We start from the raw sequence: 19,184 nt of genomic DNA on the forward strand, positions 1-19,184 counted from the left end.
CACACGGCAGGAGCAGGAGAAAGAGAAGAGAGCAAATTGGGTGGGGAAGGTGTTACACACTTTTAAATGACCAGAATCTCGTGTGAACTCAGAGTGAAGACTCACTCATCACCAAGGGGATGGCCCAAGCCACTCATGAGGGATCCGCCTTCACTATCCAAACACTTCCCAGTGGGTCCCACCTCCAACACTGGGGATTACATTTCAACATGAGACTTGGGTGGGGACAAATATTCAAACTATATCATATAATATATACCTCCAGATGTTCCTCACAAAACAGATCCCAGTTTTCACCTTTCCAGGACCTCCAGACTTTGGGGCATGTAGATTTCCCCACTCAACCCCGTAATTTTCTAAGACCTGTTGGTCTACCTATAGCTAAAGCACTCATATTTATTCGTTCAGTGATATTTATGCTGTCTCTTCTCTGTGCCTGGAATTGGTCTAGATGCTGGGGAGGGAACAGGAAACAGAAAAGACAAGGTCCCTGCCCTCTAGGAGCTCAGGTGCAGCATTATAAAAAAAAAATCCTAAATTACGGAGACTTGAAAGAGCAAAGAGGCGAAATTAAGGCCCCTGTCAAGAGACCTTTAGCATAGTAGATAAGAGAAGAAGCATAAGGGGTAAAATGTATTTTAAAGCACTTAGCCAGGAAAGCAAAGAGAAAAGATGAATCAATTGTGGAAATAAAAGGATTAGTTCAGGAGAAACATAGCGATGCTTGTTGCAACACAAAGATAGAGAGAGAGGAAGCTGATTTTTTTTTCCTTTAGCTTAAGTCACTTAATTGTGCCTGAATATTAAACCCCTGACTGGTTAATGGTATCAGCACAACTGTAAATGGCTGATTTTCATTCTGAGGAAGGTAATAGTTCGGGGTGGGCAACAAAGGCCACCCTGCCAGCCATACGATTTTGACATTTTCCCTAACCTCTGCATACCTTGGTTTTCTCATCTTATATACATTTTTCAAAAGGATAATGACATCTATCACCTATGGCAGCTGGGAAGGATTAAATGAGATAATGCAAACAAAATGCATCTCAAGTAGTTGGCAAACAATGTTAGATATTATTTTCATAAGCTATCTACGAAATGTTTACTAACTAGAGTACTCCTATTTGACAGCTTTGTTTACTGTGCTTGGATTCACAAGCCCCTAATTTGTTTTCCTTGCAGAAACCAAGTGCTGCCTTTCATTTCTTTTCTCACCCTAAATTTAGAATTCGAGATGGTCAGCTCCTTCTGCAGGGCTAACTGTGGCTCTTCCATGCTTTGTTTATCCAATGGATATTGATTTAGTGCCCCCTCCTAGTGCAGGGAACACAGCAGTGAACTAAAGAAAGTCTCTGTCCTCTTGCAGCTTACATTCTAGTGACAGAGAAAATGAAATAAGGTCAGGTAGTGTAAGATATACAAAGCAAAATTAATTAATAATTGCTGGACATCTATTAGGCATCAGGGCTGTGGAGTCTGGGGATGCAGCTGCACATACAGAAATGGCATTACAAGCTGGACTAATGCTGTAATGCAAAGTAATGAGTAATCTCTGGAAGAGCAAAGCTATCACAGAACTAAGCATGCTGATTAATGCTAGAAAGGACATGCTGATCAATGCTAGTATGGGCATGCTGATCAATGTTAGTATGGGCATGCTGATCAATGACAGTATGGGCATGCTGATCAAAGCTAATATAAGTATGCTGATCAATGCTAGCATGGGCGTGCTGATCATTGCTAGTATGGGTATCCTTATCAATGCTAGTATAAGCCTGCTGATCAATGCTAGTACGGGCATGCTGACCAATACTAGTATGGGCGTGCTGATCAATGCTAGCATGAGTGTGCTGATCAATGCTAGTATAAACCTGCTGATGAACGCTAGTATGAGCATGCTGAACAATGCTAATATGGGCATGCTGCTCAATGCTAGCATAGGCGTGCTGATCAATGAGCAAAGAGAACACATGCTGAAGTCGAGGGCTTTAACAATAACTTTTGTAAATACTACTCTCTAATCCCCTGTTAAGTTTACTACCTTCATCCTAAACCTGAGATGTAAGTTTTCAAGGAGAAGGAGAAGGAGAGGAAGGAAGGAGAAGAGGAGGAAGAGGAGAAGGAGGCAGTTGGAATAAATATACAGGAACAGAACTTACTTTGATCTTTCTAAAAGGTTAATGTTGGATTTTAATTTCTACTCTAAGCAGGAAATAGAAGTGGAGTTTGCCTAAAATAATTTGAGAATATTTCATCTTCATTTAATCAGGAAATTCCTCCAGAACTGTCTTCACCTAAAAGTTTGGTTAAGTATAAGTAAAAAGAAAAGCATGCAGATTCCAACAGGGAAGAGGAAATCCAAAGCTTCGGCCTGGAGGGGGCTTCTCAATTTTCTTGGAAGACTCCCCAGTGATCACCTCTACCTCCTCCCTTCAGGAAGCTCTGCCCTAACAATAATTGTCCTCTCTTAGCCAGATAGAGGGACAAAGGGGCTTTAGCAAAACATCACCTCCGAGGGTGGTCAGTCCTGTTGGACATTTTAATCAGCACTTGGGAAAGCAGCTCCTGTATCTCCCTGCCCTGGTACTGACAGCTGAAGCATCCTTCCCCCCCACCCTCTTTGTACCCCCTGGCAACTACAAATTGCTCCTGCCCCAGGGGACAGTGAGCTGTGAAAAGCTTCAAAGTCAGAAAAATGTGGGCTTGGTCATCTCCACTATCAATTGCCAGTGGTGTGTCTTTGGGCAGTAGGCTGAACTTCTCTGATGTTGTTTCCCCTTCTGTAGTCTGCATATAGGGATTAAACACCAGCATGGATGTCAATCATCTGGCCCATACTAAGTGTTCAATGAATGGTCTCCAGGGCCCTTTTTACTGACCTCAGATAATGAAAGCCCACTTAAAGCCTGTGGGTCCTGAAAGCCGAGAGGGATTCACAGCTTGGCCAACGACGGAAAGATAATCAGAATGGAAAGAAGAGAGATGTATAATTGGGAAATTCCAGTCCCCCTCTGTTTCTCTGGCTTTCTGTGTCCATTCACAAAAGCCATTTTAGCCCATATTCACTTATTCTCATATGTAAAATGAGGACTTGAACAAGTCTCTTCTTCCCTGGGCCGGCCATCTGAAGCTCACTGGTGCCATAGGGCTAACCTTGAAGTTTGATTAAAACAGTGACCTTCAGAGCAGTACTTTTCAGCTTGCAGGGGAGATTTTTCACATGTATCATTTCATTTGATGATCACATTTTTTTCTGAATTTTTATTTTCCAGATGATCCAGAACTGAGATCCAGAGCCACAAAGGGCTTGTGCCAGACCTAAGTGAGATGCAGAGTCGGCCTTAAACTCAATTCTCATGACCAGTGGTGATTGTGATGATGATGATGATGATGATGGTGATTCTGATGATCATGATGATAATGGATTTTTCTTCACAGTGTCTAACAGTATTCCTGGCACATAATATGCATGGACCTATGCTGGAACTAAATGAGTTAATATCCATAAAGGGTCCTATGAGGCAAGCTCCAGAGACACAGAGGAAGGCCATACAGCAATAACATGAAACACAGCTTTGAGGTCCTGGGGCCAGGGAAGGGCACAAGGTGTGGCTGAGGGGATGCTCATGTGTGCTTACCTGCTCTTTTCTCAGGGAGGTTTCCCTGTTTGGAGCAGCTGCCACATTCCATGGCTTCTTTCTCTGCCTTTTGCTTTGATTAATTGCACCTTTCATGATTCATATTGCCTAATTGCCTTCCAAATGGGTTATTCCTGGGTGGTAACCTTATGAAGGTAGGTTTGTGGGTCTCTGGAGCATCTTAAGTATGATGTTGCAGTCATAACTAAATGAGGCATGATCTCTTGATGGCACAAGACATGCAGGGAGGGTACGCCTTGTTCTCTAAATCAGCGCTATTCTGTAGAACTTTCTCTGCTGAAAGAAATATGAAGCCACTGGCCACATGTTGCTATTGAACACTTCAAATGTGGCTAGTGCAACTTGTAACTGAGTTCTTAATTTTACTGAATTCAAATTAATGTAACTTTATGTGTAAGTAGCCACCTAGGGTAGTCTTGTGGCTACCAAATTCGACAGTGCCGTCTCTAGAGTAATCAAAAATCTTAGGATCCAGCAGGATGATGTTTGAATGCCACTGCCGTCCCTCAGTGCCTGCATGACCTTGGACATGGCAGTTAAGCTCTCTGAGCTTCAGTGTTCTCTTCTATAAAACAGGTTTAGTAATTTCTTTTCCTTGGAGTTGTTGTAATGATTTCATAGTATATCATGTGTTTACTGTCTAGAACAGTGTCAGGTGCATAAAATGGAAACCCATTAAGTTGAAAGCTATTAATACTATGTGTCCACTTGGAGATCCAAACCACATCTTACAGATAGGAATCTTCAGTGGCAACATTTCCTTCTTGTGAGCTTTCATGGGGGAAAACAAAAGGGAATCTAGGATCTATTTACCTGAGATTTATGCATCCAGCATTAACCTCGTTCCTATTGATATTATGGAGAGAGGCTTACAGGAAAATGTTCACTTACTTAGAATATATGTTATAGAGTGTGTTGAGGTCCAGGAAGCTGCTGTGGCCAGAATGTACCTTAGGGATATTTTGAGGGGTCACCAGTTCTGCTCTCATATTCTTGACCAGGCTTTGTGCCAGATCATGTAGCTCCCAGAATGCATCTTCTGGGTCTGGAGCTCCATGCTGTTCTTCTACTTGGAATGTTATCCTGCACTCAAAACAGCACCCCTTTGTCTGCTTTACTAATTTGCTCTCCTCTTGGACATTCATGTGGCATCATTCAAACATGGTTCCTCTTGGAGCCTTCAGTTATCTCTTCTCTGTGCCCCTTAAACAAACCTTTGTTGCAGCACCATTGGGAGGTCTGCATGCCCAACTTCCTATAAAAGGATTATATCTTTCAATCTCTAGAAATTCTCAGAGCCTAGTACACAACCTGGTATGTAACAGGATCTATAAATGTTTGACAAGACAATAATAATAACAACAAAGATGGTAATGTGGCGGTGATGATGGTGATGATGGCGACAATGAGGATGATGGTGATGATGGTGATAATAATGTTGATGGAAATAATGATGGTGAATGATGGGGACAATAGGGATGATGATGGTGTTGATGTTGATGGTGATTTTGATGATGATAATGATAATGAGAGCAAACATTGACACCAGACACTGTTATAAATGCCTTATATATATATATATCACATTATATTTATTTAATTCTCATAACAAGTCTACAAAGTAGCTGTTATTTTGTCCCTTTTTCACTGACAAGTAGAATAAGGCTCAGTGAGTTTAAATAATGTTTTCAAGGTTAGATGATCTTAGAAGTAGATTTCTACATTTTCATCAAAATGGCCACCTTTCCAAGAGCCTGCACTACAAGACTGCTGAAGGATCTCTCCCAAGATACCTGGCTCCCAACATCTTTTTGCCATTGACCCCACTATAAGAACAAATGTTGCTCTGAGTCCTGTTGATTTGGAAGCTAAAGAACCAAGCCCCTTGATTTTCAGCATAAGTTGCCAAGCCTTGGAAAGAGCCCATATGGCTCCTTAGGATGGGATCACATCCCCCATCCCTTCCCAATTCCCAGTCACTTCTCACTCAGACAGCTGCAGTGGAATGATTTACAGCCACTTGGTGTTTTCCAGCAGGAAGCTAAAAAAGACCACATACTGTGAAATACCAATTGCAGAGCCTCTCACAGAAAGCAGTAGCTGGTGACTTTCTGCAGACCTGCTTGCCTTCATCCCCAGTCCCCTAGCCCCTGACTTTTTAATGAAGGTCTTATGGCAGTCCTGCCTTAACTTGGCTCTCAGCAGCCGGCGGGGAGGGGTGGGGGCGAAGACATTGAAATTAGGGCTGAGTGAGATAAAAGATACACATTGGTGAGTTTTATGAGTAGTGAAATCTCTCCGTGTCTCCACTGAGCTTCAGGGTTTTCTTTTCCTTCACATTCTCCTCCTTATCTGTAACAAATTGGCTCATTTAACAAATATTTATTGAGCCCTTTCATGTGCTGAGACACGTGCAAGATGCTGGGGACACTGGGCTGGAAGAATATCCAGCTACTGCCCCAGGAAGCTTCTTAGGCTAGTGGGGTGGTGGGTAAAGGTTTGCTATGCAGTGTGATAAATGCTATGACAGACTGAGCCTGGGGGATGCTTCAGAAGCACAAGGGAGGAGGATCTCACTCTGCGTGAGGAAATCAGGGAAGGCTTTACAAAGGGGAGGGTGTCATGGGCATTTGGTATATGCCTCCAGGAATGGCATGAATGAGAAGGCTGGGAGGGAAGCCCTGGCAGAGGGAACAGCTTGCACAAAGGCCTGGCGGCATGAGAATAGGTCGTGATGGTTGGTCTCATGTGTTTACTCGTCTAGGTTGTAGTCCACAGCTATTTAATCAAACATGAATCTAGGCATTGCTGTGAAGGAATCTTATCGATGTAGTTAACATTTATAATCAGTTGATTTTAAGTAAAAAAAGATTACTCTTTAGAATATGGGTGGGCCTCCCTCAATCAGGTGAAGGACTTCAGAGCAAAACTGAGATTTCCTGGAGAAGGAGAAATTCCGCTTCAAGTCTGCAGCACAAAAGCCTGTCTGAGTTTTCAGCCAGGTGGTGATAATTAGCTGATCAAGTAACCTACCAGTGTGGGGGCAATAAGGTACCCGTAAAGGAGAAAACAGAACTGTTTTTCTCTCTACTCATACTCAACACACTCCACTTCAGTCACCGACATGTGTGGGACTTTTTTTCCTCCACATAACAAGAAATTTTCTAGTGGACACCAACTTGATGTCCTTTAATTCAATTAAATTCAATCTTGATGCCATCTACCTGGAGTAGTGTCAGATTCCACAGGTTAAGGGCTCTATTGCACAAGACTACCTCTACTTCACAAGCCAATGGCAAGTCCCACCTTGCGACCCCTTCTTCTGACCAACCGGCTATAAATTAGGGTTCCCACAACCCCTTCTCAGCCAGGCTCAGTGGCTCATACCTGTAATCTCAGCACTTTGGGAGGCCAAGGGCAAGTGGATCCCTTGAGCCGGGAAGTTCGAGACCAGCCTTGGCAACATGGTGAAACCTCGTCTCTAACAAAATTACAAAAATTAGCCAGTTTCATAACCTGGTCTCAACCGCTTGCTGGCCTGCACAATCATGTAAGCCAATTCCTTGGCGTAAATCACTTAGTATGCATATATGTATAGGTATAGCTATCTTCTTGGTTGTGTGTCTTTGGAGACCCCTGACTGTGTGTAGGAAATGGGTAATGTTTCTGGGTAGCCGGAGGATAGGGAGTATGGTTGGGAGTGGAGGAAGATGCAGCTTGTGAAGGAGCAGGAAGATGACAACTTTTTCGTGAGGATGTTGGGGAGCCATGAAAATGGAATGTGGGTTTGATTCCGGTGTATGTTTCAGAAAAGTCATCTTCATGGCTAAGGACAATGGCCCTGTTACCTACTCTGTGTGTGTTGTGTTTTCCCTGTCTCATTCCCCTTCCCATGGGATCATCCCAGGGATGCTACACACAAGCAGGGGTCATGGTGTCTCTACACACAAGCAGGGGTCATGGTCTCTAACAGAAATAATTATGAGATGAGTTCCAAAATCAGACAGACCCAGGTTTGGATACCAGCTCTGCTGCTTACCTGATGTGTGACTTGGTCGAGGTTCCTAAGTTCTCAGAGCCTTTTCTCAGTCCCTTCATGTGGAAGATAAGGGGACAACAGTCCTCACCCATAGGGTTGTGGCAAGGATGAAATAAAAGTGCTGTAATCCCAGCACTTTGGGAGGCTGAGGCGGGCAGATCACCTGAGGTCAGGAGTTCAAGACCAGCCTGACCAACATGGGAAACCCCGTCTCTACTAAAAATACAAAAAACAAAAAACAAAAAACAAAAAAAAAACTAGCCGGGCATGGTGGCTCATGCCTGTAATCCCAGCTATTCAGGAGGCTGAGGCAGGAGAATTACTTAAACCTGGAGGGCAACGTGGTAGTGGGTGGAGATGGCGCCATTGCACTCCAGCCTGGGCAACAAGAGCAAATCTCTCTCTCAAAAAAAAAAAAAAAAAAAAAAAAAAGGTACCTACGGAGTTGTGCTGCGTATCCCCTTTATGCTTCTGTATTCATCTGTTCTCATGCTGCTAATAAAGACATACCCAAGACGGGGTAATTTATAAAGGAAAGAGGTTTAATGGACTCGCAGTTCCACGTGGCTGAGGAGGCCTCACAATCATGGCGGAAGAGTAAGGGACATCTTACATGACGGGAAGCAAGAGAGAGTGTGCAGGGGAACTCCCCTTTATAAAACCATCAGATCTCATGAGACTTATTCACCATCAGGAGAACAGCACGGAAAAGACCCACCCCCATGATTCAATTACTTCCCCTCGTGTCCCTCCCACGACATGTGGGAATTACGGGAGCTACAATTCAAGATGAGATTTGGGTAGGGACACAGCCAAACCATAGCAGCTTCTTAATCCTCTCTGTGCTCCATAAGCTGAAACCTGTTCCACTGCATCGTCCCTGGATTCCCTGTCCCTCCGGTTTCCAGTTGGGTTTGGTCCATGGGCTGCACGGTAGAGAGTAGGAAGTGGGTATTGCTCACCTCCTGGCTTTCTGCACCACCCTGAGCTGCTGTCAGGCAGCCCTCTCCTAAAGCCCTGGTTCCTCTCGAGTTCCCTTCACTCCTTCAGGATGCATGGTTTCCTATTCTTGCTAGCCCTGGTAGTACTTTATCACGTCCCTTAATCTGACCCACACCTTTGTAAATAGAACCCTTATTCAACTCTCTTCCATTACATCTTTGGGTGTGCCCACCACATACTATGAATTCAATGCATGTTATTTATGGTGAGCTATTATTAACTTTAATAAAACTGAAATACAAAGAGACTGTATTGACTTGCTTAAGGTCGTACAAATGGCTTTCGCTTAGCGAGAACCCTGTGTACAGCAGCTGTTTTACACAAACAATAAACTTCAGCAGTCACTATTATTATCAACTCCATCGGCAGGTGAGAAAACTGACGCAGAGAAAGGTAAGACACTTGTCAGAGTTTGCACAGCTTACATAAGGCAGACCCTGGATTCAAACCCAGAACCTTGACACTTGCACTGTGCCACAGTGATGACCCCTTTTTCTCTGTCCTACCCTAAAATCCTACAGTTGGTGCTCTACCCTGTGTTGCCTATGCTCTTGCTTAATGAATCAAGACATCTATCTCTGTTTCGAGTCACAGCCGCCCCCACCTTCCGAGTAGATAAAATCAGACTGGAAGTTTGTCTGCAGAAGCAAAGAGGGATTGGGATGTGGGGCGGGGATGGGCCAATCTCAGCCAAATGTGTAATTTGTTGCCAGAAGCCCCTGGAATCAAATCAGAACATTGTCTTTAGATCTGCCAGAAAACCACCCCCGCCTGCCCTCAATCATTTTGGATTCTGGGGAGGATTTGTCAGGCAGCGAGAGATGTCGACTCCCTGGGATTGGGGCTCACAGGATAGGTTTGCCTGGGCCCCCTGCTTGCTCCTTGACAGCCCCAGTTGACAGCCTCAGAAACTCGGTTTCTTTTGCAGAATAGTCTGGGTCAATATGGCACTGCCATCAATTACAGTGCAAGGCTGGGGAGCCGGCCATCCATCATGTCTTCACAAGCCCGCTCAAATCAAATTGTCTGGACCCTGCAGCCTATTCTTCCAGTTTAGAGCTGAGATCTCACACTCAAAATTAAAAGGCACCTGTTCTGTCCTCTAATTTGAAATGTCTTTGCATCAGAATTGTTGGTATTTGTCAGGCTGTAGCCTCATGAGTATTTGATGTCAGGATAATAGGACTTTGAAGTTCAGCAATTCGTTTAGTTTCATTTCAGTTTCTTTTTCTTCCAGTTCTACTCTTCTTTTTACTTTCTTCTTCTATCCAATAAAAAAATTAATTCAATACTGTATTTCAAAAAGAATCAGGATGCTATGATCCTGTTTTTGTAATCTTATTTCTATCTGTTGATCTTGCTTCTATTAGGATATAAGCATAAGATGTCTGGAATGATCTTCATCCAATGCTAGCCATCGTTATTTCTAGATGGTGGAATTTCTAGATGGTGGAATCTGGGGTAAGTTTTTTGCTCTTTCTTTGCACTTTTCTGAATTATTTAAGTGTTAATTATTTCTTTTGTTTTGCTTCTGTTTTTGATTTTTGAGACAGAGTCTCGCTCTGTTGTCCAGGCTAGAGTGCAGTGGTGCCATCCTGGTTCACTGCAGCCTCAACCTTCCGGGCTCAAGCAATCCTGCCTCAGCCTCCTGAGTAGCTGGGACCATAGGCATGCACCACATGATCAACTAATTTTTTATAGAGATGGGGTCTCCCTATGTTGCCCAGGCTGGTCTCAAACTCCTGGGCTGAAGCGATCCTCCCACTTTGGCTTCCCAAAGCGCTGGGATTACAGGCATGAGCCACCACGCCTGAACTTATTTAAATGTTTTATGTCATGTATTTAAGTGACAATCATGTATTGTTTCCACAAAGACAGTCATAATTCTCTTATGAGAGAGAAAGAGAAGTATAGAACCTCAGAACTAAGAAGAGGACTCTAAAGATTTTCAAGTCTACACATCTATAAGACAGAATTCTCTACTTGGAGGAGGCTAGAGATTTACCTAAGGTCACATAGTAATTTGATGGTTGAAGTAAGACTAGAATCAAGATGTAGATCTCTGCCTGGGTTTTCCCCCAATATTTATTTGTTCATCAAAAATTTAGTGAAAACATCCTTGGAAATGAGTCTAGTGCACTTCCTGCCCTTGAAGGGACAGAGAATTTAATCAGGCTAACAGAATCATCAGTGAACTTATGGAGAGCACAGGAGGCTGTGTGAGAGCACAGGAGAGAAGGGTCATATCCCAAATTTATAAGATATATGTTATTATTAAGCTCATTTTACAGATAAAGAAACTTAGGCCTGGAGAATTTAGTAACTTGTCTATGTTCCCAAAGAAAATAGTGGAGCTAGGGCTCAATCCCAGATAGTCTGAATACAGACCCATGCTTTTAAGCTCTAACACTTATAGGTTATGTGTCTCTGTACCAATCATAAAATGTATAAATATATAAATATAAAATGTATAAATATCTTAGCGCAAAGAAACAATTAAGAATGGGAAATGTGTGCATTATGCCAAGCAAGGAATCCTGGAACCCTCAGGCCTTATGAGTGACAGCTATTGCTATCCTTAAGTACAGGGTCTTTCATATGGTTGAGAATGAGTAAGAGAAAATTTTATTTTTTTCTAACCTTCCTTATGGTGGACCTCTCTCAATCACTTTAATATCTGCCACCAAAGTTGTCATGAAGCTAATCAACAAGCTAGCAAAAGAGTTCAACAGTTGAGTGATGAGTAATGGCTAACTTCCTGTGGTAGTACCCAGGAGGGGACAAGATCAATGAGATCTAGGGATGACTATGATTATCTGGAAAGGAACACGAATAATCATCTGGACTTCACCAGCCTCTGGGCTCCCTCTTTATTGGAAAGTCCAGCTCTTGGAACTAGTGCAGCTGGTGTGAACAGGCTGGCCTTAAACCTGGAGGCGACAATCATCTCCCCGGGGAATCTGCAACATTTTCATGTTGTGCTTGGTGTGACTTGGGAAAAGAGATTACAGAGGGGAAAGAGACATGCCCAAAGCCACAGGTTGTGTCATCAGATAAGAACAGAGCCCCCTTCAGCCTCATCCTTTGTCAGTCAGCTCATCACCTATTCCCAAAAGCAGCTGGTGAAAGAAAAGTACATCCTGGGAAGGGGAGCTGGGCCAGGGGGCATAGAGTTGTCACAGAGGTCTGGACCCAAACAGCTGGGGTGAAAGCCCTGACTTGGTCACTCTTAACAGGGTGACTCCAGGAAAGTGTGTTAATCATTTTGCACCTGTTTCTGTTTTGTCTGAGTTTTAAATTAAAGGTGCTTAGCAGAGTGTCTTGTACACAGTAAAAAGTTAATTATGTTAGCTCAGGTGGTCATAATCATAAAAATTACTTCAATTCCAAGAAGCATCTTCTTCACATTTTGAGGTTCAGAATGCATCTTTAAATTGACATGTTTTCTGTAAATCTAAAATTACCCAAATAAAAAGTCCACTTAAAAATCAATGTAGGCCAGCTGTGGTGGATCCCCCCTGTAATCCCAGCACTTTGGGAGGCCGAGGTGGGTGGATCACCTGAGGTCGAAGAGTTTGACACCAGCCTGGCCAACATCGTGAAACTCTGTCTACTAAAAATGCAAAAATTAGCCAGGTGTGGTGGTGTGCCCCTGTAATCCCAGCTACTTGGGAGGCTGAAGTGGGAGAATTGCTTGAACCCAGGAGACGAAGGCTGCAATGAGCCAAGATTGCACCACTGCACTCCAGCCTGAGTGACAGAGCGAGACAACATCTCAAAAAAAAAAAAAAAATTAATGTAGTCATTGAATGTGGCAGTAAAGCTCTCACCATTTTTTTTGTTTCAATTTTCAATTTAAAAAAACAATGTTAACAAACCGATGGGATAACTTACTGTCATTGACATCTTAGAATCAAGGTAACTAGATACTATGGGAACTAAATCTGTGCTGTAACTGAAGATACAGTGATGGATTTTGAACTGTAGCCAGAAGCCCACTGAATGAAGCTACACTGGTTTTTGCCAGCCCTTTCTAGGCACAACACTCTTCCTGCCACAGGGCTTTTGCACATGCTGTTCTTTTAAGTTCTCCATCCTTCTTTCTTCACCTGGTTCATGCCTCATCATCCTTTAGTACCCAGTTCTAATATCATTAGAACTTTCCTCATGGAAGTCTTCCCAACCTTTCTGTCTAGGTTGATACTTTCTAGTGTCATTTGCTATTCATTATACCCCTTGTCATGGGTGCAATTTTATGTGTATTATGCAAACATTTGATTACTATCTATCTGTCTCTTCCAATAAACTCTAAGCTCCATGGGAGGAAAAGGATGCATCTTCTTTTACTCATCACATTATCTCCAGAACCCAGCATGGAGTCTGGTTTATAATAGGAGCAGAATAAATATCCTTTGTAAGGATGGGCCGGGCACAGTGGCTCATGCCTGTAATCCCAACACGGGCCAAGGCAGGTGGATTACCTGAGGTCAGGAGTTTGAGACCAGCCTGGTCAACATGGTGAAACCCCATCTCTACTAAAAATACAAAAATTAGCCAGGTGTGGTGGTGGGCAACTGTAATCCCAGCTACTTGGGAGGCTGAGACAGGAGAATCGCTTGAACCTGGGAGGCAGAGGTTGCAGTGAACTGAGATCGGCCCACTGCACTCCAGCCTGGGCAAAGAGTGAGACTCTATCCCAAAACAAAAACAGAAACAAAAACAAATATAACTTTTGTAAGGATGAACAACTAAATTAATGAATTTTGAAGTCACCACAGACCCAGTTGGAAAGTTCGTTACTACAATTTTTAGCATACATTTGAATGGAAACTTCGATTCATGTCTCTTAAATTTCACTGCAACCTAAGCTCCATGACGACAAAGTTCTTGTCCTCTTGGATTTATTGTAATCTAGCCTTTGTCATATTTTATATTGTATTGTAATTATTTCTGTCTCTGCCACACCTTGTTTCCACTACCTCTGAGAGTCATGAAAGCAGGCATTATATTCTGATCCCTTGTACAACGATGAGTCATAAATCTGCAGCCAAAGCTCAGACTGGTTTCCCAAGCTTCAGCTCTGCATATCCAGCTACCTATTGAACAGTGCCCCTTGGCTCCTCATACAGACAATTTAACAAGCACATATTCAAAGCTGGACCCGCCCTTCCCCTAAATCCATATGGAGCTCACTCACTGAATAAGTGCATAAATGCATGTTCCTCTAGTACCCAGGGATCTTCCTCACTGTATCAGAGATGATTTACAAGAAGGCATCACCTCCCGCCTGCCATTGTACTGTCATAGTGGCAGAGGGTAGAGATGGCAGGCAGCCTGGATGGGTGCAAAGAGTGTGGGCTGGGAGATCAGCTGGTCTGAGTTCAAGCTCCAACTGTTTTTCTTAGAAAGAAAAAGGAGCAAATGGAGAAGGAATTATTAAGCAGTATATTTGACATTGTCTTTTTATAAAAATGTTCCACTGAATTTATAATAAATCCATGTAGTGAGCATTACTATATCATTTTAATAACTAGGAAATGTAGACTCAGAGAGGAGAAACAACAAGGTCACCCAGCTACTAAGTAACAGAACAGAGATAAGAACCCATAACTATCTGACCTCAAAATGGAGCTCTTTCCTTTATACCGTCTTATCTTACAGGCTGGCTGTGTGACCTTGAACAAACTGCTTAGCTTCTCTGTTCTTCATTTGCTCATCTATAACCAAGATGATTGCCACACTTACCTCCAATGACTGCCCTGAGGGTACAATGATAATGCATATTAAGGTGGCCTATAAATGCCAGTTACTACTTAACTCAATATCCACAAACAGCGCAGAAGGAATAGATTCTTTCATTGGTCTAAGACAGATGAGAGCTCTTATTATTCCTGAAAGAGTTATCACAGCTGGAGGAGCAGCAATACAATTCTTGCAATAAAAGAGGTGGTAAGTGAAATCAAAAGGCAATGCATCTCTCTTTCTTCCAACCCAACATATTTTTATTTTTACTGGAATACAAGTTCAGATTAGGTTGCTTATTCGTCGGCTGAGGTATGAGCATTTATAGCTCAGCTGTTCAGAGCAACAGCTGAGCAGTTAAATACTGCTCTGTGCCCTGGTCCTCCGCCAGCCGCCCAGCAGACAACATAGCACACCGAGCTCAGAGGAATACTGTCTCCTCAAGTGCTTCTTCTTCCTCTGTGTTGTTTCCTGTGTTTCCCCGCATGCTGTGCCTTTCCCTGTACAGGTGCTGTTTCCATAAGAATATGTTGCTCAATTCTCCATGTGGTCACCTGTTGAAATGGTCCATCATAGCCACCAAAGCAGCAGTAGGCATGAGATCCTGGCTGGCCCCCGAATGGTGGCAATCTTACTGCAGTTGCAGCCACCCACGTTGGCTCCACTCCTGTTGGCTGAGATTTGCTTCTGGATGAGTGTCTCCCATGATGAGACTGGAGATGTTGATGCTCAGTGTTCACAAATCCAGTTAGGGAAGGAAAAAGAGCAATTAATAAACATTGAGGATGCAGAAAAAAAAAAAAGCCACATTCACTGCCCTCAAAGAGCCTAGAGTTTACAAGGAGACAGGTATGGGAATGAATAAAATAACAATAAACAGACACTTTTGGAGTGTTCATGTGTCAGGCACTGCTCCAAGTGTGTTAGATAATTTAATACATTTAAACCTCACAACAATTCCAAGAGGAAGATACACTATTATTATTAATATCTCAAATTTTACAGATGAGAAAACCAAGGCTAACTTGTCCAAGATCACAGGGGTAATAAATGGTGGAATCAGAATGTTGGACTTCCAGAATTTGTGCTCTCAAAGCTTGTCTCAGATGATGACAGGGTAGTGTAGGCTTAATAGAGGGAGAGTTTTTAAAAGATTGTTCGTGGACAAAGGTGTCCTAGGCAACACAATTATACATGCAGAGGTGCCAAAGAACCAGTACCCACATGGAACAAAAAAAATAACTCACTGCAGTCGGAGCGTGACAAAGAATGGAGGAAACGAGGAGGCAGAGAAACAACGAAGCGTCATTATTAGAAAGGTGGGGAAGAGACGGGTGTGGTGGCTCACGCCTGTAATTCCAACAGCTCAAGAGGCTGAAGTGGGATTGCTTGTGGGTAGAAATTTGAGACCAACCTGGACAACATAGTGAGACTCTATCTCAAAACAAATTAAAATTAATTTTTTTTTTTTTTTTTGAGACAGAGTCTCACTCTGTTGCCAGGCTAGAGTGCAATCTCTGCCTCCCAGGTTCAAACCATTCTTCTGCCTCAGCCTCTCGAATAGCTGGGATTACAGGCGTGTGCCACCACGCCCAGCTAATTTTTGTATGTTTAGTAGAGATGGATTTTCACCATGTTGGCCAGGATAGTCTCGATCTCCTGACCTCATGATCCGCCCACCTCAGCCTCCCAAAATCCTGGGATTACAGGCGTGAGCCACCGTGCCCAGCCTTAAAAAAATTTTAAAACAACAGGTGGGTTCTGGATGGGCTGGAAATAGCCCAGATGCCAAGTTGAAAACCTTGGATTTTGAACTATAAAATGAGGACCCGCTGACATTTAGAAAGAGTGACACCAGTAGCTTAAATTGAGAATAATACCCTGGCAGGAGTTGAGAAGGGGTATAACGGGGACACTGGAGGCTGGGCATGGTGGATCACCTGAGACCAGGAGTTCTAAATTAGCCTGGCCAACATGGCAAAACCCTGTCTCTACTAAAAATACAAAGATTAGCCAGGCATGGTGGCAGGCACCTGTAGTCTCAGCTACTTGGGAGGCTGAGGCAGGAGAATCACTTGAACTTGGGAGGTGGAGGTTGCAGTGAGCCAAGATCGTGCCACTGCACTCCAGCCTGGGCAACAGAGTGAGACTCCCTCAGAAAAAAAAAAAAAAAAAAAAAAAAAAAAAAAGAGGGAGACTAGAGGAGAAAGGAAGGATGAGGGAGGCTGTGCTGGGTGGCAGAGGGGACTCACCATCTCCTCTGTCTCCTGCTTTTGGAGGGAAATGGGCCATTAAGCATCCTCTCAAGTGAGTCCATTGGCCTCTCCCTATGTCTTGGAGTAGCATGCTACTATGTCACCAACATCTGCTTATAACTTGGATTGCAAGTCTTCCAAGGAATATGATTCGGCCAATGACATCATTGACAGAGCCAGTGTGCCCTTCCAAGTCTGAAAAGTCTAATGACATAGTCCATTTTCTGGACACGTGAAAAAGATAGGGACCCATTCATAGTTAAAAGGAACCGTGCGGGGCATTTGCCTACCTTGGAGAAACTGCTCATCCTCCACAGACAGTGAACTTGATGGCACCTGCTGCCCCAACTCCCTGCAGCTGCAAGGGTGACCTGGATACAGCCAGTCATAGAACTGCATTTTCCCGGCTGTAATTGGCCCAGGGGGTAGACTGTGCATGTCAGCAATGAAGAATTCTCTTGTGAAATTTGATATATGGAGCCTAAGGCTGAGAAGGGCCCTGCTTGTAGCCAGAATTCTTGAAATATAGAGAATGTGTACAAAAAACTGAAGCAACATAAAGGAAAACAGGACCAGAGATGGAGAACGACAGATTCTTGTTTATACACTTGATCCTCTGGATATAGCTGAACCTAAAGTAAATCAGATCTATTCGCAACTTAGATGCTTAGGAGAAATTGGAATTGAATCTCATTGGCTTATTCCTGAGTCAATCACTGAGGCCATGAGGATAGAATATGGTAATTGGCCAGGTATGAATTACAGGGTCCCTCTTGGAGTCTAGGGTGGGGTGTAGGTTGGGGGACAACATCAGAATTACATTGACTTTAAGTTGGAGTGGGTGTCTTCCCAGGCAAAATCAATGTCTTATTACCAGAAGAAAGAAAAATTGTTGCTGGGCAGGCAGAAAATAATACATGTGCTCTACAACCTTTTGCAATACAAATGTTAAAATTACTACATCAATCTTTTGAAACTCATTAGTCCTTGAGCTGGGTTATTTAGGGCATAATTCCAGCAAAGTGAGAGCTCTTGGAATAAAAGGTACATGGTAAGTGACTCTCTTCATTTCGATCCGTTTCTAACTCCATGTCCTGGTCTCTCTGCCCCAGCAGAAGCCATTGGGTCAGCTAAAACACAACATTTGTCTCTATAAGCCCGAGGCCTCTGCTTCTAACTTCTCACAACTCTCCCCTCACATTAGCATTCATGAACTCAAACTGTCAGAGAGTCTCAGATAATTAGAGGTGATAAACAAATGCTAATTAGCACTCTGGCTGTACCCAGAGGATGCTGCAGGCATAGACCTAAGCCCAATGTTTGTGTTTCCAGGATTCCTTGAATTCCCACATCTAAGAACCCTTTATGAAGCTTCTTTATGAAAGAAAGAGCACAGAGATAGTGTAGCATTTGGTTGAAGGCATGGCCCTTTCACTTTCACAGACTTGGAGCTCAACCCCAGCTCTGCCACTTAGGAGTGCTGTGACTATAGGGAAGTTACTTAACCTGTCTGAACCTCAGTTTTTTCATCCATAAAATGGGAACAATAATAACCTCTACTTTAATATGTTTTTATTATGTGAGTCAAATGATGAATGCAATGTGTACAGTACTTGGTTTCATGTGTGTCCGTGTGAAGAGACCACCAAACAGGCTTTGTGTGAGCAATAAAGCTTTTAATCACCTGAGTGCAGGTGGGCTGAGTCCGAAAAGAGAGTCAGCGAAGGGAGATGGGGTGGGACCGTTTTATAAGATTTGGGCAGGTAAAGGAAAATTATAGTCAAAGGGGGTTTGTTCTCTGGTGGGCAGGAGTGGGGGTTGTAAGGTGCTCAGTGGGGGAGCTTTTTGAGCCAGGATGAGCCAGGAAAAGGACTTTCACAAGGTAATGTCATCACTTAAGGCAAGGACCAGCCATTTTCACTTCTTTTGTGGTGGAATGTCATCAGTTAAGGCGGGGCAGGGCATTTTCACTTCTTTTGTGATTCTTCAGTTACTTCAGGCCATCTGGGCATATACGTGCAAGTCACAGGGGATGCGATGGCTTGGCTTGGGCTCAGAGGCCTGACATTCCTGCCTTCTTATATTAATAAGAAAAATAAAACAAAATAGTATTGAAGTGCGGGGGTGGCGAAAATTTTTGGGGGGTGGTATGGAGAGAGAGAATGGGCGATGTTTCTCAGGGCTGCTTCGAGCGGGATTGGGGCGGTGTGGGAACCTAGAGTGGGAGAGATTAAGCTGAAGGAACATTTTGTGGTAAGGGGTGATATTGTGGGGTTTTTAGAAGAAACATTTGTCGTGTAGAATTATTGGTGATGGCCTGGATATGGTTTTGTATAAATTGAAAAACTAAATGGAATAAGAGAAGGAGAAAAACAGGTATAAAAGGTCTAAGAATTGGGAGGACCCAGGACATCTGATTAGAGAGTGCCTAAGGAGATTCAGCATAGTCCTGCCAGCAAAGATTATTTATTTACGTCAAGAATTTAG

Source organism: Pongo abelii, chromosome 18 (genome assembly GCF_028885655.2).
Source record: "Pongo abelii isolate AG06213 chromosome 18, NHGRI_mPonAbe1-v2.0_pri, whole genome shotgun sequence".
In the NCBI taxonomy this organism is placed as follows: Eukaryota; Metazoa; Chordata; class Mammalia; order Primates; family Hominidae; genus Pongo; species Pongo abelii.